Here is a 22463-nt window from a genome sequence, read left to right on the forward strand (position 1 = left end):
CCAGTCTTACACTCAAGTTGGTCCATACTATGTACAGATAAAATCCTTTTCAGTTTTTAGTTAATAGGCATGGACTGGCCTGGGCAGATGTGGAGGGCTGATCATATATTCTCTTTAAAAGAAATCTGGGGACATTTGGTGGGGATGAGCACAGGCACGTGGCAACTGCAGAAGCCAATTGGTGAACACAAATATTTTCAAGCAGGGTTTCCTCATCTGCCCCACCCCTCAATATAGCTTCATACATGTTGATTGCTTTGGTGGTTAGGGTGTATTTGGATCAAGAAAAAACTTTCTAAAATATCTTTTATTGGAACACATAGAGAAAAGGAAAAAATGGCCAATGCACAGGTCAATGCATTATTACAGTGGACACACTTGATCGCGTAACCACGCCCCTTGAGTAACCATTATGGTACAAAATGGAACATCATGAGAGGAGGCCCTTATGGTGCGCCTTCTAAATAAAGTTTTTGTGTTGAAAGCATCCCTTTTCCATTTTTCTTTCCAGAAACTATTCCTGGAACCACCTCCCTCTTATTATTACTCTTACTTAATCTTTTCCCCTAATCTTTCTCCTTCTTAGGGCAAAACAAAATAATATCAGCTAACACTGGCCATTCTCTTCCTCATAATCTGAAAGTCAGCAAACTGGGTAGAAAGGAATGGTGTGGGACAAAGTGGCAGACTGACAGACTGCTGTTTTCATATCCGCAGGAAAATTTGACATGTGTGGCTGGGGGCCACAGGTTTTTTGTTTGTTTTTCTGTGTTTTGAACTCTCGTCTCACAGGCAAGAAGAGAAAACGGAGGCTCAGGAAGGTCAGACAGCCTAATCTGGACTTCAGAAATCAACCCTTTGCAAACTGTAGGATTTTTGTCCAAATCCTACACCAGAAAACCAGAGCATTCAGTGTATAAAGGAATTCTCTTCCCGGTGATGGATGGCCCCAGGCCCCTTTGAAAAGCTAGTAGAAGGTATGGTGCCCCTTCCCAGAAATCCCTACACACAAAGGAAACATTGCATGCATATTCCGTTGGAGGTTTCCCACACCAGGTGAGCCCCTGTCCTCAGTCGGCTTCAGGGACTCTCTGTGGGGATACAGCACACATCCACCACAGCGCCCATGCCCTGTACCTTTCAGCCGAAGGTATGAGTGCATTGTCAGTGCTGTCCACCTGCAGGACAGACAGAACGTCCTCAGATGCAACCTCTCTCTCCCAGCACGCTGCGTGCACTACGGGGGCGCCCTCCTTTCCGCGGAGCTGTCACAAAGGACAGCACTTGGCATCCTCATTCCTCACTGCCCAGGGGCACCAACTCCAAAGAGTTCTGGTGCCCGTTTCTCTGGGATCACTGCCAGTGGGGGTATACAGCTCTGGCCAGAAAGACACCCAGCGGCCCCAGGAGCCTGGGAGACCAGGGGCGACTCTCATTCATCTATAGACCTTGCCTCCCCGCAAATGGGCACCGGTCCTTGGAGGGACGGCGCGAGCACACGGTGTGCAGCAGGGGCTCAGCGACGCCAGGGCACGCTCTTGTACGCATGGAGAGGGCGCCTCGTCGGTGGTGCCAAGCTCTGCCGCCTTGGTGGCTCCCGGCCCGGGCCAGGGCCCTGGCGGTGCCCTTCCTCCGCCTGGCCGGCTTGGCCCTGCACGGCTCCGGGCAGCGGGAGCAGGAGCAGCGCCCCTACCGCTCGCTTTTCCGCCTCCATCTCCTCCACCTCCTCCTCCTTTCGCTCAGCAACCCGCGCATTCATAACCGGTTCAGACTGGCCAGGGTGCCCCGCAAAGAAGAGAGGAGTGTGTGGAGGTGGGGTGGGGTGGGGAGGGGGGAACATAGGGGAATAACTTTCCGGGGAGGAGGAGAAAGAGAAGGTGGAGCCCGGAGGAGGGGGCTGGCTCCCTCCCTCCATGTGGCCGCCGCCACCGCGGAGGAGCTCGGCGGGGGCAGAGTGTGGTGGCTACTGCGACAGCGCGTAGCGGGACCGATTGCTCAATACTCCCTCAGGGGCCGGGGCCGGGGCTGGGGCTGGGCCCCCGGATAAATAGCCGCCCGGCAGGCCCGGAGCTACAGGGCACAGAGGCGGCCAAGGTCTCCCCTGCACTACCTGTCCGGCCCACCCGGGCAACGTGTCCTGTGCAGCGCCCCGGAGTCTGGTACACAGGTAAGGAGCTGGAGCGCGCGGGCAGCGTCCCAAGGGTCGGCGGCCGCCCGTGCTGTCTAGCCTCCCCGAGACTAGAAGTAATTCCTCCGACTCTGAGTAGGAGGGGGAGGCGGCAGCGACGCTGTCACCGGCGGCCGAAGAGCTTGGAACCGGTTTCTTGTTTGGGGTGTGTGCTGGGGCCTGAGCGTGTACTCGGTGCGCTCGCGCCCACCCCTTGACAGCCCTCTTTTTTTTTGGTGGGGTGCGTTACCGCGGTGGGCAAGTTTCCCCAGCAATCTGAGGACGGCATTTTAAACGGAGTCGGAAGAGAGACCGAGAGAGAAATGGGGTCCTGGAGGAGGACGGTGTCCTCGGATTGGGTTCACAGTGGAGATCTGTCCCGGGACTCCAGATGTAGTATCTGGGGCTGCTGGTGGTGCTGCAGAGGGGGTGGGGGTGGGTATGACTCAGGTGGGCCCCTATTTCCCCGAGGGCATCGAGGCCTCCAAGTGCCTTGGTTGGGAGTTGGTGCTCACAGGTGCCCCAAGGAGGGTCGGGGTTGGGACGCCCGGGATTCTCAGGGGCTGTGAGGAAAGCGGTGCTAGGGGCGGGCGCACATTGCACCTCCGCGCCAAGTTCAGCACCACCAGGTCGGCCCTGGCGAGAGCAGAAGCCCAGCCTCCGTGATGCCAGGGAAGACATTGGCACCTGGGCCTGTCGGACACAGAGTGGGAACCTGGGAGGACTTGGTGCTGATCCGATCCATCTGTGGCTCGCCCTTGGTAACAACCTGCTCTGGCTTCAGCAGCGCTCAGAGCATTGGAAACAGCGGAGAATCATTTAAAAGTTGGTCATCAAAAAACAAATCAACACTTCTTAGGATGCCAGGTCTAACCCAGCACAGGTCGATCCATCTCAGAAACTTAGGCAAGATTCACACTAAATATATTATTTACATAGTAAGTTACTTAATATAACATTTTTTGACCACTTTCTTGTGTCACAGTTAGTTTGGGTGTGTTTTATTTTTTAAATCTTGAATTAACCTGGACAGTAGCTCCAATTGTAGGTAGATATACACCCCCCACCCCAGAGTAGTCAGATGTTCCACCAAATTCTGTTAATTTGGTGTATGTCTTAACAATTTCTTAGAGTTGGGTTGGCTTCAGCTGTGGGAAATTGTTCTGGGTGGTTCGGTTCAGGCAGAGGACCGAGGAAGCTAGACAAGATTCTAAAGTGAAACCACCAATTATTCATTATATGGTTACATCTCCTTTTAAATAGCACGTGAATGCAAGTAACAGGGTTAAGTGCCCATGTCACTGCCAAAATGTCTGTTTTTTTTTTTTTAAGGCCCCAAGAGGTGGAAATTACGTAACAAAATAGTTTAACCTACAATTTTGTGACAACTCAGACTTTTAGCACCACTGACTGCCTAAGAACATCCTTCTCTGTTTCTTTTGTGAGTAGGCAAGTGGTGTGACAAGGACCCTTCATATCAATAAGATGAACATAGGGAAGGATGAAAAATCAGGACCCTAGGAAATCTCTTCTGACTCCTGACTACAACTTTGGAAAGAGGGTGCCGATGGTGTGCATTGTTCGGTGTCTGGAACTGCAGACACACAGTGTCACACAGCAGATCATGGCGCTTTGGGGGTAGATCTGACCATGAACCCCGAGCTACAGGATGACAATTAGATAGATGTGGTCAGATGTGCAAGCATTATTTCCTAACTACTCAGTCTTTTAAACCCCCCAGCTTTTGTAGTCTTTTTTTTAAGTGAGGTGTTTCTTGAACTTAATTCACAGAATGCGGTTGGGTATAGAACGGCAGTGGGAAAGTGCAAAAGAAAGGGTCTTGCTTATACAACTATAGCTTTACAAGAATCTCCTGGAGACTTTAATTAAACATTAGAAGAATGTATACCTTTTGATCTAGTTGGCCTTCTCTTTGGGAGGTTCTTTGTAACCATCGAAGTATTCCTTGTAGATTATGAGACTGAACTATAACTTAAAACTGAATTCCTGGGAAAAGTATGTGGTCCATGCCTTCAAGAAGTTTAGCCGGCGGGGAAACAGAGGCCTGTTTACAGATACCTTCAATACCCGACAATGTGATTGGCGTCATATGGCGGAGATATCAACCGTATGATCTTAAATGGCAGAGAAAAGGAGTTCACTTAAGGTTAAGAACTGAGAAAAGTTTTGTGCTGGGTGTCACATTTGAGCTGGGACTTGAGGAAGGAAAGGATTTTCTCAACGGAATGTCCTGCTGGAACAAGGGTGCAGAGGTATGGCAGTCTGGTGTGTTCACAGGTAGAAGAGCAGTTAGAATGGCTGGAGCCTAGAATTTAAGGTAGATAGGCTGAGAAGTAGGATGAGGCTAGATTATGGAGAACATGACAAGCCATGCTAAGAAATTAAAATGTCATTGAACATTGTTATTATATTTGAACCAATAATGTTAGCCTTCTTAACTGTAGTTTATACCTTGGAGTTTAATTTTGTGAGCTTCCCTCTAAAAGAAGTAAATGAATAAAATGTCAGTGATATTTGGTTCCTATAAATGTTACTGAAGCGTGTTCCAGATACCCTTCAGTTTTTTTTGAAGTGCTCAGGCCAAATCTGACTTGTAGAACCAATAGTGTGGTGATATCAGTTTTCCAGAAAAAATAACTTATTATTTAAATCTAATTTTTATTTAAATCTAGTCACCCCCCCAAAAAAAAGATCTGCAATTTTACGGTATAATAACTCTTAGTTTGATTAAAACTTTGGATAGGCAAATACCTCTACTTTCCCGGACCAATATGCAGAGTAAAGCCACCTTCTATTTTTTGTTTCAGTTGCTGGTAATAATAATAATAATTATTATTATAATTATTGTTTATTAAATATGATATGTCAAGTGAGCCAACACATCTTATTTTATCTATGGAGGCATAACTTTTATCTTAGACTGAGAATTTTAATAAGGTTACTCAGGTAAGTAAATGATGGGACCAGGATTTGAATGCAAGAAATCAGTCTTGAGAGCCTGTCCTTTGGATAACTGGGCTACCACATAACAAGGGTTAGGACAACTATCGTTAACAGAAGTTAGAAATTGGGCCTGCTACCTATACGAGGAGTGTTTCTCTATGTTTTTCTTTGCATCCTCATTCCTGTCATTCTGACTATTTTATTTATTTTTTTAAAATTGAGATATAATTGACATATAACATTGTATTACTTTCAGTTATACAACACGATGATATATGTATACATTGCAAAATGCCTACAAAAATAAGTTCAGTTAATATCCACCACTGCATGCAGTTACAATCTTTTTTGATGAGAACTTTTAAGATCTGTTCTCTTAGCAACTTTCATGTATATAATACAGTATGTTAACTATAGTCATCATGCTGTACCTTACACAATATTCTGATTATTTTTACTTTCCATAATTTCATATTGAAATGTGCTAACACATCTTCGAACTACTATATATGGTCTTGTACGTTTATGACCCACTGAAAAGATACTCTTAAGTGATAGGCAAAGATGGGATGTGGGATAAGAAAAACACTAACAAATGTGGCAGCATTGAATCCAAAACCGGACCTGCCAGATTCTCTGGAAGAGTATGAATTTTACATATTCTTCTCATTATTCAGTAAACCCCCAAATTACACTAGATCTTTTTGTATTTTGCATCCCATATATGTTGCCATGTGTCCTGATTTTTATTCTGAAAGTGATATCGCAAATACACTAGTTTATACATGACATACTAAAGTGTGTGTTCTCACACTGATTGGATTCCACATTATCATGTACAAACTATGAAAATCATACTACGAAAAAGTTCAGAGAGCATTATCATAGATTTCTTCACCAGAACACTACTACAATTTGGGCCTGGCTCTTCAGGGTGTGGGTTGTGCAGAGCAGAGACAAGGTGCAGCAGAGCCTGGCAATATAGGGAGCATTGATAAGAGTTTGGGGTATAGGGAGGCTTTTGTTAACACCAGTCAACCAGTAGTATCTAAATGTCTGGCCCTTGTTTTGCCTATCCTTCACTCTGTCAAATCTCTAGATGTTTTCATCTATTTTCAGGCTCTGAGTGATTTACAAATTCTGCCATTTTCTCTTCTGAACCAAAGAGCAGGACATGGGAAGAGGTGACTATTTGCTGGATTGGTTAGGAAGAGATCTTGTTACGGTCTCCCCGGGAATGACGGACATGACGTCTCTAAACCTCAGTTTCCTCACGCAGATAAGGAAATTGAGGGGTTGATAAGATCCAGGGCAGCAAGTTCACAAGTTTACCCAATGGGGACGGGCATCATAAGCCAGCGTAGCAGACTGGGGTGGGAGGATGTCAGGAGAGCACGGGGGAGACTCTAAATGCAGGTCGATCTTGGTCCCGCGTGAGAGAGCCTTCGGGGAGCGGATGGAGCTGGAGAGAACAGGCCCATTCAGTGAGGGCCAGGGTTACTCAGTTCTAGATGATTTTTCCTAAGACTGAGGGCCCCATGTCGCCAGATCTTCTAATTTTTCAAGATAATCTGGAAATTTATATTTTTGTGTAAAATCTCCCAGTTTTAAAACATTGGAAATTCATTCAAAGTTGCGAACAATTAAATTAAATTAAAATTAAAATTGGGTGACAAAACACCTCTAGAGGTCTAGAAGTCAAATTTGGCCTGAGTACTGCCAATTTTCTAGATGCTTTCCAAGTTTCCTTTTGGTTTCAGACTTTCATGATCTTACCCTTGATCCATTTTATCTCTAACCCATTTCTTCCCCTTTACTAAGACATATTTCAGTGCTCACCAGATCCACCTTGTCATAACTTTAGAGGAGCTCTTTGCCACGTGCTGGGCAATGCACGATGAATCTGTAAAGCCTTTAAGCTCAAAGGATGCCTTTGATGGCCATGCTGTTGACATAATTCAGAGCTCCCTGCAGTTAATTGCTTGTGTTAATTATCCCTTTTAGGGACAATTAGTATGATTTGATTCCAAGACCCAGAGTTATTTCTCTAAACATTTTCCTTCCTGCTCTTCCTTCTCACCCCAATGTGAGACAATAACTGAGTTGGGGAATTGATCCTGGTTTCCACTTGGACAAGGTGTATTTATAGGCTTGACTCATGGTGCTAAGACAAAGTAATCTTCATCATCTTAACCCTTGCAAGATTTCACTACCTAGTCTGTCTCTCTTCTTAAACATAGAGCTATGGCAGGATGTCCTTGAATTGCAACTAGGTGAATAAGATAAGGATTGGTTTTTATGAGTCATGTTAGTGTAGCAATTTATTTTTTTAAGCATATTTATATGGTTCCAAAAAGAATAATGAAAACAAAAGTAATGAATTTTCATATGATTCCAATCTCAAATTATTTTTAATAATTCTAGCTCCTAAGAGAACTGTGCAGTCAAATTCTTTAATACATTTTTTTAACTGGAAGTTTTGGATTTGACTGGCTAAGATATGTTCTTTTCTTTACATCAGTGAGATATTTTACAGACATGTGGGCCTGACTCTATCTGAAAAGCTCAGGGCAGACATTTACAATTGGAAAGAAGCACTGAGTTAATAAAACAAGAGCGATGTTCAGAGAAACCACACACCTAACTGGGACTGATGGACTGTGCAAGGACAAACAGAAGCTTCTGAATGACCGTTCTGAGCCAGTTTGTTTGTGTCCTGGCTCCAGTGGTGAATCAACCCTCCCTTGCACTTCAGAGCATGTGTTAACTATCACTGGGTATTTAACATTTAAAACCATTTCAAAAAGAATCAGGTCATTATTTGACCAAATCATCTGACATAATATCTAATGTTATATTGGTAAAAAAGTGAGATTCAAAACATCACCCATGTATTTTGCTAGCCCTTCAGATTCAATGACGGATTCAGGCTGTCAGTTCCAAGGAGTCAGGGATGTCGATCAATTTAACCCAAAACTGCAAAGCAAACAAAAGCTTTATTTGGGGGCCTTTCTTGGAGTTGCAATTCTGTAAACACAGATTTGGGTAGAAACCCAGCTGTGTTCTGAGGTGGAAAGAAAGGGAAAGAGTTTCTAAAGGCAAAAAAAGCGGGGCTTTCCCAAAGGATTACACAAGTGGCTTTGAAAGAGCTGTGATTGGTGCTGGCAAGCTGACTTACAGTATGGTATATATGATTAATTCCTTGTGTCTATGGCTCGGTGAAAAAAAAATATATATTTAGATAGAAAGTTCAGTGATACAGAGCCAGTTCCGGGAACTGTATTGGGATGTAGCCATTTGGTTTTTCCCAGTTCAAAAGTTCAGTTTCACATGGAAGGAGTGTATTAGCTCATCTTCCTGAAGGCTTCCCAGATCCATTTTATTTTCTATTTTTTTAATTGTATTTTAATAAATTACCATTTATCCCCCTTATACCTCTCTCCCACCTGCAATTACCACAGTGTTGTCCATGTCCATGAGTCCTTTTTCTTTTTTGCTCAATCGCTCCACCCCCAACACTGCCCACCACTGATTTGTCCACCTACACTCTGAGTTTATCTCTATTTTGCTTGTTAGTTCAGCTTGTTTATTAGATTCCACGTGTGAGTGAGATCATGTGGTATTTGTCTTTCTCTGACTGGCTTGTTTCATCAGCATAATGTTCTCTAGGTCTATCCATACTGTTGCAAATGGTAAAATTTTCTCCTTTTTTACAGCTAAGTAGTATTCCATTGTGTAAATGCCCCATAGTTGTTTTATCTACTCATCTAATAATGGATATTTGTGCTGCTTCCAAATCTTGGTGATTGCAAATAACACTATAGTTAACACAGGGGTGCTTATAGTCTTTTGAATTGGTGTTTCAAGTTTCTTCAGATGAATTTCCAGAAGTGACATTGCTGGGTCATAAGGCAGTTCCATTTTAATTTTTTTGAGGTATCTCCATACTGCTTTCCACAGTGGCTCCACCAGCCTGCATTCCCACCAACTCTGCAAATCATCACCACTTGACTTATTGATGATGACCATTCTGACCAGTGTGAGGTGATATCTCATTGTGGTTTTAATTTGCATTTCTCTGTTGATTAGTGACACTGAACATATCTTCACCTGTCTGTTGGCCATCTGTATGTCCTCTTTGGAGAACTATCTATTCAGTGTGTATTTTGATGTTGACTTTTATAAGTTCTTTATAAATTTTGGATATCAACCCCTTATCAGATGTATCAGCAAATATGTTCTCCCATTTTGTGGATTGTCTTTTTATTTTGTTAATGGTTGCCTTTTCTGTGCAAAAAAATTTTTAGTTTGATGTAGTCCATTTGTTTATATTTTGTTTTGTTTCCCTGGCCTGAGGAGATATATCAGAAAAAATACTGCTATGAACAATGTGCGAGATTTTACTGCCTATGTTTTCTTCCAGGATTTTTATGGTCTTGGATCTAACATTTAAGTCTTTAATTCATTTTGAATTTATTCTTGTGTGTGGCTTAGGAAGGTAGTCTAGTTTCATTTTTCTGCAAGTATCTGTCCAATTTTCCTAACATTATTTATTGAATAAACTGTCTTTAGCCTATTGTATGTGCTTGCTTCCTCTATCAAATATTGACTGTAAGGGTGTGGGTTTATTTCTCCACTCTCTATTCTGTTCCATTGATTTATGTGTCTGTTTTTATGCCAGCACCATTCTGTTCCGATGACTGTGGCCTTATACTATAATTTGGTATTAGGTAGCGTGATGGCTCCAACTTTGTTCTTCTTTCTCAAGATCACTGTTGCTATTCTAGGGCTTTTGTGGTTCTATAAACATTTTTGATATATTTGTTCTAGTTCTGTGAAATATGTCATTAGTACCTTGATAGGAATTGCACTAACTCTATAGATTGCTTTGGGTAGTATGGACTTTTTAAAGGTATTAATTCTTTCTGTCCATGAATACGGTATATGCTTCCACTTATTGTATCTTCTTCAGTTTCTTTCTTCAGTGTCTTATAGTTTTCCAAGTATAGTTCTTTTACATCCTTTGTTACGTTTAGTCCTAGTTTTTTTTTTTTTTAGTTTTAATCATTGTTCAAGTACAGTTTTCTCCCTTTTACTCCCATTCCATCCCACCCACCCAACCCTCTCCACCACCCAGTATTTTTTGTTGTTGTTGTTGAAACAATTGTGAATGGGATTTTTTTTCTTAATTTTTCTTTCTGGTAGTTTGTTATTGGCATATAAAAATGCAACTGATTTCTGGATACTAATTTTGTATCCTGCTACTTTACTGAATTCATTTGTCAGTTCTAGTAGTTACTTGGTGCAATCTTTAGGGTTCTATATGTACAGTATCATGTCATAAACAAATAAAAAGAGTTTACTTCTTCATTTCCAATTTAGATGCTTTTTGTTTCTTCTTTTTGTCTGATTGCTGTGGCTAGGACTTCCAGTACTATGTTGAATAAAAGGGATGAAAGCAGACATCCCTTTCTTTTTCCCAGTCTTAAGGGGAACACTTGCAGTTTTTGCCTGTTTACTATGCTGCTGGCAGGGGGTTTATCATATATAGCCTTTATAACGTTTAGGTATGTTCCCTCTGTTCCCACTTTCCTGAGAGTTTTTACAAATGGGTGCTGGATTTTATAAAATGCATCTGTTGATATGATCATGTGGTTTTATCCTTCATTTTTTTTATGTGGTGAATCACACTTATTGATTTGTGAATGTACCAACCTTGCATTCCCAGAATAAATCCCATTTATCATGCTGTATGGTCTTTTTGAGGTATGGCTTTATTTGGTTTGCTAATATTTTCTTGAAGATTTTAGTATCTATGTTCATCAGGGAGATTGGCCTATAATTTTCTTTTTTTGTGGTGTCTTTTTGGAAATAGGGTGATGCTGGCCTTATAAAATGAGCCTGGGAGGCTTCCTTCTTCTGGAATTTTTTGAGACAATTTGAGAAGGAGAGGTGTTAGTTCTCAGAATCTTGGATAAAATTCACCTGTGAAGCCATCAGGTCCAGGGCTTTTGTTTGTTGGGAGCTTTTTAAATTCTTGTTTCAATTTCACTAGGTGTAATTTGTCTATTCAGATTCTATGATTCTTCCTGATTTAGTTTTGGAACATTATATATTTCTAGGAATTTATCCATTTCATCCAGGCTGTCCAGTTTGTTGACATATAGTTGTTTGTAATATTTTCTTATAATCCTTTGTATTTCTTTGGTGTCAGTGGTTTTATCTCCTCTTTCATTTCCGATTTTAGTTATTTGAGTCCTCTCCATTTTTTTCTTGAAGAGTCTGGTTAAGGGTTTGTCAATCTCCTTTATCTTTTCAAACAACCAGCTCTTGTATTCATTGATCTTATATATCTTTTTTTTAAGATTCTATTTTATTTATTTCTGCTCTCATCTTTATTATTTCCTTTCTTTTACTCACTTTGGGCTTTGTTTGTTGTTATTTTTCAAGTCCCCTTAAGTTTAAAGTCAGATTGTTTATTTGAACTTTTTCTTGTTTCTTGAGATTGACCTGTAATGCTATGAATTTCACAGATTTTGGGTTTTTGCATCCTCATTTTCATTTGTTTCAAGTTATTTTTTTATTTCTTTCTACATCTCATTATTGACCCATTCATTGCTTAATAACATATTATTTAGCTTCCATGTCTTTGTGTGTTTTTTAGTTTACTTATTGTGATTGATTTCTAGTTTCATAGCATTGTGGTCAGAGAAGATGCTTGATATGATTTCAATCTTCTTAAATTTATTGAGACTTATTTTGTGTCTTAACCTGTGGTCTGTCCAAGAAAGTTTTCCATGCGCACTTGAAAAGTATGTATGTTCTGGCCCCCACTGGTGTAGCTCAGTGTGTTGGATATTGTCCACAGACCAAAAGATCACCAGTTTGATTCCTGGTCAGGGCACATACCTGGGTTGTAACCCCAGGAGGGTTGGGGGCATTCAAGAGGCAATTTATCCATGTTTCTCTAGCACGTCAATGTTTCTCTCCCTCTTCAAAAATACTGAACCTAAAAAACAAAAATAAACAAACAAAAAAACCTAAGCAAACAAGTAGAACAGGAACAGAATCACAGAAATGGAGATCACATGGAGGATTATCAGTCGGGAGGGAGAGGAGGGCGAATGCGGGAAAATGGTAAAGGGAATAAGAAGCATAGTTGGTAATAGGCACAAAATAGACAGGGGAAGGTTAAGAATAGTATAGGAAATGGAGATGCCAAAGAACTTATATGTATGACTCATGGACATGAACTAAGGTGGGGGATGCTGGAGGGAGACGGTGCAGGGCAGAGGGGGATAAAGTGGAGAAAAAAATGGGACAACTGTAATAGCATAATCAATAAAAATATATTTAAAAATAGATAAAATTTATTTTTAAAAAGAATGTATATTCTTCTGCTTTGTGGGAAAATGCTCTGAAGATATCAATTAAATCCATTTGATGTAGTGTGTCATTTAACACTGCTGTTTCCTTGTCAATTTTCTGTCTGGAAGATCTATCCATTGAAGTCAGTGGGGTGTTAAAATACCCTATTATGACTGTATTTTTGTCGATCTCTCCTTTTATGTCCACCACTATTTGCTTTACATATGTAGGTGCTCCTCTGTTGGGTGTATAAATGTTCTCTTGTTGATCCCTTTATCATTATGTGGTGTCCTTCTTTGTCTCTTACTATAGCCTTGGTTTTAAAGTCTATTTTGTCAGGTGTAAGTATTGCTACCCCAGCTTATTTTTCCTTTCCATTTGCATGAAATATCTTTTTCCATCCCTTTAGTTTTAGTCTGTGTTTATCTTTTGTTCTGAGGTGGGTCTCTTGGAAGCAGCATATATATTGGTCTTATTTTCTTATTCATTCAGCTACCCTATGTTTTTTGATTGGAGCATTTAAGCCATTTACACTTAATGTGATTATTGGTAGATACATAGTTATTGCCATTTTATTTTTTAACTATTTTCCTCTGCTTTTTCTTCTCTGACTCTCCCTCCTTCTTCTTCCTCTTCTCCCTCTCCTTCTCCCTACCTCTCCCTTTCCTCCTCCTCTTCCTTCCTTCCTTCCTTTTTCCTTCCTTCCTTCCTTCCTTCCTTCCTTCCTTCCTTCCTTCCTTCCTTCCTCCCTCCCTCCCTCCCTCCCTCCCTCCCTCCCTTCCTTCCTTCCTTTTCTTTTTCTCCTCCTCCTTCTCTTCCTTCTTCTTCTTCTCCTTCTCCTCCTCCTCCTTCTTCTTCTCTTTCTTCTCATTCTTCTTCAAGCAAGCACTTTAGTTTTTGTTGCAATGCTGGTTTGGTGGTAACAAAATCCTTTAGCATGTTCTTATCTGGGAAGCTCTTTATTTCTCCTTCAATTTTAAATGATAGCCTTTCTGGGTAGAGTAGCCTTGGTGGTAGGTTACCACTTTATTTTTCTTTTCTTTTTTTTTTCTTTTTTATTTATTTTTATTTATTTTTATTTTTTTTATTTTAATCATTGTTCAAGTACCGTTTTCTCCCCCCTACTCCCATTCCAGCCCACCCACCCAACCCTCCCCTCTTACCACTTTATTTTTCATCACCTTTGATATTCATGCCAATCCCTTCTGGCCTGAAATATTTCTGTTGAGAAACCTAATGACAGTCTAATGGGAGCTCCCTTGTAGGCAACTAACTGCTTTTCTCTTGTGGCTTTTAAGATTCTTTCCTTGTCTTTTAGCGTTGGCATTTTAATTATGATGTATCTTGGTGTGGGCCTCCTTGGGTCTATCTTATTTGGAACTTTCTGTGCTTCTGAATTTGAGTTTTTCTTTTCCTTCACCATGTTAGGGAAGTTTGTGGTCATTATTTTTTCAAATAGGTTCTCTATCCCTTGCTCCCTCTCTTCTCTTACTTGTATTCCTATGATATGGATGTTGTTACACTTTATGTTGTCCCAAAGTTTTCTTAAACTGTCCTTATTTTTTAAAATTCTTTTTATTTTTGCAGCTCTGCTCAGGTGTTTTTTTCTATCTTGTCCTCCAAATCACTGATCTGATCCTCTGCTTCATCTAACTTACTGTTTATTCCTTCCAGTGTATTATTTATTTCAGATATTGCATTCCTTATTTCTGACTGATCATTTTTTTATGGTTTCTATGTGTTTTTTTTTAATTCTGTTGAGTATTCTTATAATCATTACTCTAAATTTTCTATCAGATAAACTGCTTGTCTCTATTTCCTTTAGTTCTTCTTCTGGACAATTCTCTTGTTCCTTCATTTGGGGCCTGTTTCTTTGTCTTCCCATTTTGGCTGCCTCTTTGTGTCTGTTTCTATGTATTAGACTCTGGTACAGGCCTATATAAGACTCTCCTGTGACTGGTCCTGGGCAACATGTTTGGCATTATTAGTGACCCATAGCTTGTGGTTTCCTCTGCTCGGCCTGTTTGTGTGCAGAAAGAACCAAGCTGTGCACATAGGCTGGCTTTTACCAGCACTGGGCCTAGAGGAGGGTCAGCCAAAGTGTGAGAGTTCACAGAAATCTGCCTTTGCCTGCGGGCTTGCTGTTAGGCTTAATCACTGAATAACCTCCAGCTGTGATCCTCAGCAGCCAGGCTTAAGCTCCACAGGGTAAACGAGAGAGATTCCTGTGGGTGAGGCTATTGCTTCTCCCCAGTCTAATGCTTCCTAGAGGGGAGTGCTGTGCTCAAGAAAGATGACTTCTGCAGTATGGGGAATGACTCAGCACAGGCATCCAGGTGGCTGATTTTTCAGCTCTCTCCCCAGAGCCACCAACCTCATGTGAGCAGACTCTCCTCATGTGTCTCTAGCCTGCTCTGCTCTTTCTCTACTGGAGCCCAGGGTAAGTTTCTATAAATGAAATTTTGTGCATTGGCCCTTTAAGAGGCTCTCAGCATCTCTAGATGTCTGTCACTGGTGGACAGAAACCCTACTGCTTTTCACTGCTGTATGTTATTTGAGTTCTTTTCCTGGTTCTGGTGCTTTAGGCTGGAGAGCTCAGCTTGGGGTGTAGACCCCACACTTCTCATGGGGAACCCTCCAAACCACTGGAATATCTCATCAGAACTTCAGCTGTCTCCCATGGGAGCATAGCTGACTCTCTCGCATCTCTGCACTTCCTAAAAGTCTCATTGTGGTGGTGTGGTTTCTTCGGTAAGTCCTTGGTTATAAGGATTTTTGCCAGCTTGTGTTCAGTTGGTTATTCAGGGTGATTTTTCTATAATTTAGTTATAATTCCAGTTTGGTCCTGGAAGGAGGTGAGTGTAACTTCCACCTACTCCACCTCCATCTTGGATTTCTCCTCACATCCACATAGATTGCTCTCTCGACAATATAAATACTCATTTTGCTGTTTTTCCTTCACATTTTCCTCTTTTGATCTAGATTTTTTTCTTAAAAAGCATTGATGATCAACCATGAGGAAATATTATCGGACCATCATTAAAAAGCAGCATTGATCTCTCATCAAGGAAGGTTCATTCCTGGTGTGTCACACCCCACACAGGAGGGAGAGCAGTTCCCTGAGTGTACAGGGGTTGCGTTTGGGCAGCAGGGAGGCTTATTAGAGCACAGCTAAGTCTTGTGTTCCTCAAGTAAAAGTTCTTTGTAGAGGTGGTCTCAGTTGGATTTATTTGTTGTAACATCTCTGGGCATTCGTTTACCTTAGTCTGGTGGTGGCTGTTGTTGTTTGATGCACCTGGTAAGACACCTAAATAGTGTAATCACAAAAACCAATATGATTAAAGTCTGTAAAATAGAGAAGGCCAGGTCCCTATTTTTGTGGGCAGCCATCTAAATAAGTCTGTCCAATCCCAATTTATAGCATAATGTTTTTTCTGTTCAAGGATTTTAACATTTTATTTTAGAATCTCAAGCTATTGTTTCACTTTACCTGATTTGTTGACATAGAAACAAGATTTATCTCCCATTAGGGCACAAGTACCACCTTGTTGGGTGGCTAACACAACTAGAGCCCCATAGTTCTGCTGTACCACTTCACCCAGATTGTCAGGTGCTCTTTATTGTTCTTCAGGATCATCTGGAGTAGTGTTCAATGCTGTGCCACACAAATAAAAAGATTTCTGATAGACATTTTAAATTCAGCTACTCCATACCAAGGGAAGAAAGCTCTAGCAAGGGCGTAAAGCCTCAGTCTTTATGGGGTCTTGGGTGGAGAGAGGACCAAAAAGACCATACCCAAACTCCTAATTCTATTTGGTTCATGTTGACTGAAGTTTATAGATAAAAGAGCATAGATTAGGGATAATGGTAGAGGATGGCAGAGGCTTTCTGGTGACCCGCGGCATCAGGTATTAGCATAAAAATACCACACCTGCCTCGCCATCCGGTTGGTAAGGCAACTGTATTTGGGTCCCACATAAGAGGAAACGACTGGTGCTTTCAAGTGAGGGTGTGTAATTAGGTCCTTCAAGCCAAACTTGGAAGTATTAAGTCCTATTTCTGAGGCAGAGACTTAACCTCCGCCATGTGTTGGATGATCAAACCCGTGCAGAAGACATTGAAGTCATCACGTGATTTATCATGAGAGTGATTAAAAGAGCACCTGAGGACTCTATATACTTGAGTCAGGATTGAAAGATTAGCATTTGATTGTTTCTAGTCTTCAGGCTGAGATTCCCTAAGTGATAGATTTCATTTGTTTTCCACTAAGTGCCAGACTTTGGATCTAGTCCCCAAGTAGTATTCCAGAGTAGAAGGATGTCTACTTTCCAGGATTGAGTGGTATTTCTTCTGGAATTTCCCCACATCAGGGAGATGTTGTAAGAGGTAACATTGTAGTCACTTACGGCCCATTGAGGTGTGAATTAATGGTTATTTGGATAATAGAGAAGAGTATAGTTACACAGACTTAAAGGGACAAAACCCAAGATTCTGCCTGAGCCATTTATATCTTCAAAGCAGGTAGACAAGTTATCAGAGTCCAGGTTATATTTATGGGTAATCCCTTGTGGCTTGGGGGGCCATATGGATAAAAGGTCATGTGTTTCATCAACATTTTTTTTTTGAGATTTGAGAAGAAAAAATGACTTTAAATCTAGTGTTACATCAAGATAGGTTGTGCAAGCTTTCAAGACTTAAGGACCAGCCACTAATTCTAATTCATCATAAGTATGATTAGCTCAGGTATGTATATCCAAGAGTCAGTTAAGTTGGCACTGTTGGATAACTGTTGAAGAGCAAATAGGGTAGTCATGTAGTAAGCAGACATAAGAATCTGAGTATGATCATCTTGAAAATAGACTAAAGATCTAGGAAAATTAAGAATGTTTTCTTAAGTGTTTTGTTCATACAAAAATTAAGTTATAATAGCAATATAATCAGTAAGTAAAATAAATGTGGTCAAAAGGAAGATCAAATATAGGGGTTGCTGGTTGGCATCATGTATGACTAACCTGGTCCAGGGTTTTGGGAGAACTGTTTGCATCAGGTGCTGTCTGCCTCAATCCTAGAATGAGAATTCTAGTGGTGGTCTTGTGTTGTTTAGAGATTTCAGCCTAAAATCTCCAGTAGGCTGAGATGACCACTCAAGTGTAGATGTCCTTTTTAAATGACAAACATTAATCCATAAGTCAATACCCTTCAGTTTAGCAGCACTAAGGTTAGCAAGACATGATATGGCCCTTTCCTTCATGGCTAAAGAGAAAAGTGTTTTCAATAGACACAGTCTCCTGACTGGGGATCATGATGTTGTGGATCTTTGTCTCCAAGGAGCACGCTATGGAAAGATTGCCTTACGAGCTATGAGTTAGTCTTAAGGGCCCCTGTGAGTTCTTTATAGTAAATCGAGAGTGCTCTTTTCAGCAGTTCAAGTTCTTGATCAAATCTCATGGGTCTGCCAGTAATAATTTGTAGAGGAGGCAGTCTGCGTTTGCCAAAGAGACCATCTGTGTTTGCCAGGGGGGCTAGATCTTAGGTTGAACAATACCAAAGGAAGAGCCTTAGGCCGAGGCAGACTGAAAAACTGTAAGTTTTGTCAGTAGAGTCTGATTGTCCTGTTAGTCCATTTTGTAAGACCAGAGGGTGGGAGATGATAGCACAATTTATCAAATCAGTCAGGTTTTACAGATTGTATAATTTGTCCTGTGAAATGAGTTCCCTGGTCACTATGGAGCTCTGAGGTGATTCCCCAAGTAGGGAAGTTCTTCTCTTGGGGTATTTTACCCACTGCTGGTGCTTTGGCTCTGTGGCATGGGAATGCTTCCACCCATTGGGAAAAAAAAAAAACCCCAACAAATCACTACTCCCACAGATGTGTGTGCTTGAGGAGATAAGTAAGTAAAGTCCATTTGCAGGACCTCAAAGGGCCCTAAAAGCAGGGGAAATGCCTCACTGAGGTATGGGTTTTTCCAGGTTGTACAGATTTGGCAATTTTACTATACTTGGGAAGCTACCTTTGGAGATGGCTCCCAGTAGTACACTTTTTGCCATAAAACTGTTTTTGTTAGTGTTTTAGTGAACTAAACCATGCTCCCTGAGCCCAGAAGATTTTCAGTGTAGTGAAGAAAAAAGAAGAAAGACAAATAAGTGACTAATTAGAATGTATGCCAAAATGAAATAAAAAGAGAGGGTATAAGTAGCACATAGAGGAATCAGTGATTAATGCTGATTCTAAATATATGTTGACTAGGATTGTTTAGTGTTTTTTGTGCTGAAAGAACATTAAAAGACTTTTATGAAATCAATAGAAATGTCTTTGGAAAAGACTTCAAAGAATAGAGGTTAAAGGAGATTTAAAGACCATAATACTCTGTGTGTTATTTTCAAAGGAATGTCAGAGTAATATTAGTGTTATTTCAATATCATTTTGTTCAGTTATAAGTCCCTGAATGATGTGAGCAAATTCAGTCATACTAAAGAATATCCATTTAAGAAGTTTTAAGGTTAACCAAGGAGTATTCATTAAAAGAAATTTACTGGAAAGTCAACTTTCCAGAGTCAAAGAATGTGAGCATAGGGACACTTATGGACCTGCATTAAATGGTAACTCCTAGGATTAAGTGGAGAGAGCCTTAAATAGAATCTAGCAAAGAGCCTGTAGACACCGGGGGTAGAATGAGGCATTAATGTTTATCTGATAAAATTTGATGTATTTTAGAAAGATACCATTTGAAAGGTACTATTCTTAATCTCTCTGTTTAGGGAATTCCTCAGAAAGGATGGTACCATTAATGGGATTTAAGGACATTTGAAATATTTGGCATAGCCATGATTGAAGTGGGTGAAAAGATCAATTTAAATAAGTAAAAGCAGTCAAGTCTTTCATTTTATGCTTCTACTTTATGCTTTCATTTTATGCTTGGATGTGCAATGATTTAAGATCGTCTGTAGTGCTGTACCTCAGTCCTTTTGCTCAATCATCACGCACTGAAGTCACCTTGAGCCCTTAAACCACTCAGCCTCAACCCCGGAGATCCTGTTTTCAGTGTCAAGGGTGGGCCCAGGTGGAGATCATTTTAACCTCCAAAGGAGATTGTACAGTGCAGCCAGGTGAGAAATCCCCTGCAGGTCTTAGTGTATGCTTTGATGATTAGAAACACACTCATGTGGAGACATAGCCCTAAAGTGGGATCCTTTATTTGCTTTTTTCGTGCACACAGAGTTACCACCTTTTCCCGAGAACTAGTTTGGAAAGGAAGAGCTTAGGAGTCTTCTGAATAAGGAGGAGGTCTCCTTGAACTGGAGACAGAGTAGAAAACTGGGGTGTGAAGACTATAAAGACAAACTTGACTTCATACAGTGTGTATGAGACAAAGTAGCTAATTTTAAAAAGTCGCTTGTAGCCCTTGTCAGCTGTGATGATTAATTCTTACCTCCAGTCTACCAACAAATACCTGAATAACTGCAGAGCGGCGTGTGGGGAAGGGGTGCTAGTAAGCCAGGTGGCTTCCGGAGTTGACCCGAAAGGAAGGAAGGAAATAAAAGAAAGAAAGAAATTGAAAGAAAGGAAACGAAGGCCAACCTTGTTTGGACCTCAGTGCCTCTTTGTTTTGTCTTCTGTTGGCTCTTGGTGACCTGCGGCTCCAGGTGACCCAAGAGCAGTCTGTCTTTGTCACTGTGGTTGTTGCTCACTGAGACTTCCCCCTTTCCATTCGCTGGCTTTGTCTTACTGTCAGGAAATTATCCAGGATGCTGATAAACACCATTTCCGTATCCCTCTTTCTTTCGGAGGGAGGAATTGGGTAAAAATGGTGTGTGTGCAATGTGCGTGTATACTCTTGTGGCAGGAAGCAGGGGAGGCATGGATGTTCTGGTTAGATGTATTTATAGGGATAGTACTTTCTACATAAAGATTAGAAGGAAATTTTTATAATGAGCAATTATATTTAAAAGGATAAAAATGATGATTTATCTTGAGATTACTGTATGCCAGGCACTGTGCTAAGTGCTTTACATAAACTAACCTACTTACTCATCACAATAGCCTGGTGAGGTAAGTACTGTCATTCCTCCAGTTCATAGATGAAGAAAGTGAGGCACAGTGATATTTGAGTGACTTGATGAAGGTCACATTCTTGGCTACTGTTAGAGCTGGGACATGTACTCGGGTTATTTAGAACCCAAGCCCATGCTCCGATTTCTTATGCTAAATTTTCTAGAATATATGTCTTCACATATTTATGGAAATAAATGTCTATGTGTGTACTTGATGAAACTGAAGCTATTGACACAACAAAAAAATGTGGAAATTGTTCTAACTATTCTTTGGAACTACATGTTGCTATTTCCAAAAGATCCCAGCTTCTGCCCCACTAATTTCCCACAAACTAAGAGCTTGTTTTGCTAATTTGAACAAATTAATAGGTGAGTCCATCATCATGTTGAAAGCTTTATTATAATTATCACCATCATCAGCAACATCCTCATCATCATTAGTATCTTCTCAGAGTTTTACCTGCCTCCTCCATGGCACTCTCCTGGGGACCACAGCGGTTGGCGGGGCATGTGGTTGGGACCCCTGGGGACTAGTTTGGCATTGGCTGCCTGGAGATTCTGGGAGCTGCTTCTCCCATCTTCACCTGCACTGCTGTACATCAGAGGGTGGCACTGTGGTTGGTTGAGTGGCTCTTTATAGGCAGTGTGCCCAGGCTTGGCCATTGGGAAAATGGGAAAGAGACAGGAAAGACTTTTCTCTCTTCTGGCTGGCAATGGTGTGTCCTTGTTCTGGGGCCACAAGGAAGAAACTGAGCTCATTCTCTAGCCACATCAGCTAGAAATTTTGGGGATTTGCCACATCAAAGTACGTGTGGAGTTAATAGCATTGCCACCACTGCTGGAAACAGACCCAAACATCACAAGCGAAGAGGGAGCAGACAACTACCCATTCCTTTGTCCTCCCTCTGCACTCCCTGTGCTTGGAAAAATAATCCATGCCCTCCCGAGAAGGTCCAATTATTCTGCTTCCTTGTATTGTAAAAGCTTAATTTTTTGAAGAGAGATGCTTACTTTTTTATCACCTTCCAATTCACCTAGGTACATTAGCATGTTAGAAGTTTTTTTCTTTTTGAGCCGTTTGATACTTTCTTATGCCACTTTCTTCTATTTTCATTAAAAAAAACCCTTAAAAATCCACAAATAAGTGGATGCCATCATTTTAAAATTTTGTATCATAGACAGTGATCCTTTTCTGTGTTTTCCCAGACATTTTATAGAAAGCCAGGAAAATAACTTTTGCCATGGTCATCACTCCTATAAGAATTTTTGCTTTTGTTTCTATTTGCAACCTGGATTTTCGGGGTCAGATAAGCTTTGTCCTTGACAATGTAGATGACAGAGTAGGGCTAAACAAACCAGCCAGGTGCTGGCTGCTGCATTGGGGGTGGGTGGGCTGAAAGCAGACCCCCACCCCTTGCCCCCACTTTACTCCCAGCTGTCTCTTATCCTCTTCCTTCCCTTACTATGTCCTTCCCCCACTGGGATGGGAGATTTGATGTTTGGTCAGGAGTTGTTCTATCCTGTAGGGCAGTGAGTCTCAGCCCTGGCTGCATGTTAGAATGACAGGAAGAATGAGCCTCCAGCCCAGAGATGTTTTGGGCATGGGACCTGGCAGCAGGGATGTTTAAAAACTCCCAGATGATTCTGTGCAGTCAGGGTTGAGAACCACTGTGGCTGGGCAGTGTTTTTTTCACAGCACATCTGTAGACGGCTCGGGTCAGATTCACAGGATGACTTTCTAAAAATGAAAATTCTGAATCCTAACACGGTCCAGAGGTATCCAACCTGTGGCCCAGGGTGGCTGTGAATGTGGCCCAACACAAAATTGTAAGTTTACTTAAACCTTTATGAGATTTTTTGTGATTACATGTCACAGTGTATTTAATGTGTGGCCCAAGGCAACTCTTCTTCC

The 22463-nt window shown here is 41.3% G+C and overlaps 1 protein-coding gene across 1 annotated transcript in view; it reads left to right on the plus strand.

The window, feature by feature from the left end:
- The first annotated feature begins 1789 nt into the window (after positions 1-1789).
- Positions 1790-22463, plus strand: part of SLC16A9 (solute carrier family 16 member 9) — a 67329-nt gene continuing 46655 nt past the window's right edge. The window contains exon 1 of the mRNA XM_028513030.2: positions 1790-2167. The gene's annotated coding sequence lies outside the window, so the exon portion shown is untranslated. The remainder of the gene's footprint in view (positions 2168-22463) is intronic.

This window comes from Phyllostomus discolor, chromosome 5, assembly GCF_004126475.2.
Source record: "Phyllostomus discolor isolate MPI-MPIP mPhyDis1 chromosome 5, mPhyDis1.pri.v3, whole genome shotgun sequence".
Taxonomy (NCBI): domain Eukaryota; kingdom Metazoa; phylum Chordata; class Mammalia; order Chiroptera; family Phyllostomidae; genus Phyllostomus; species Phyllostomus discolor.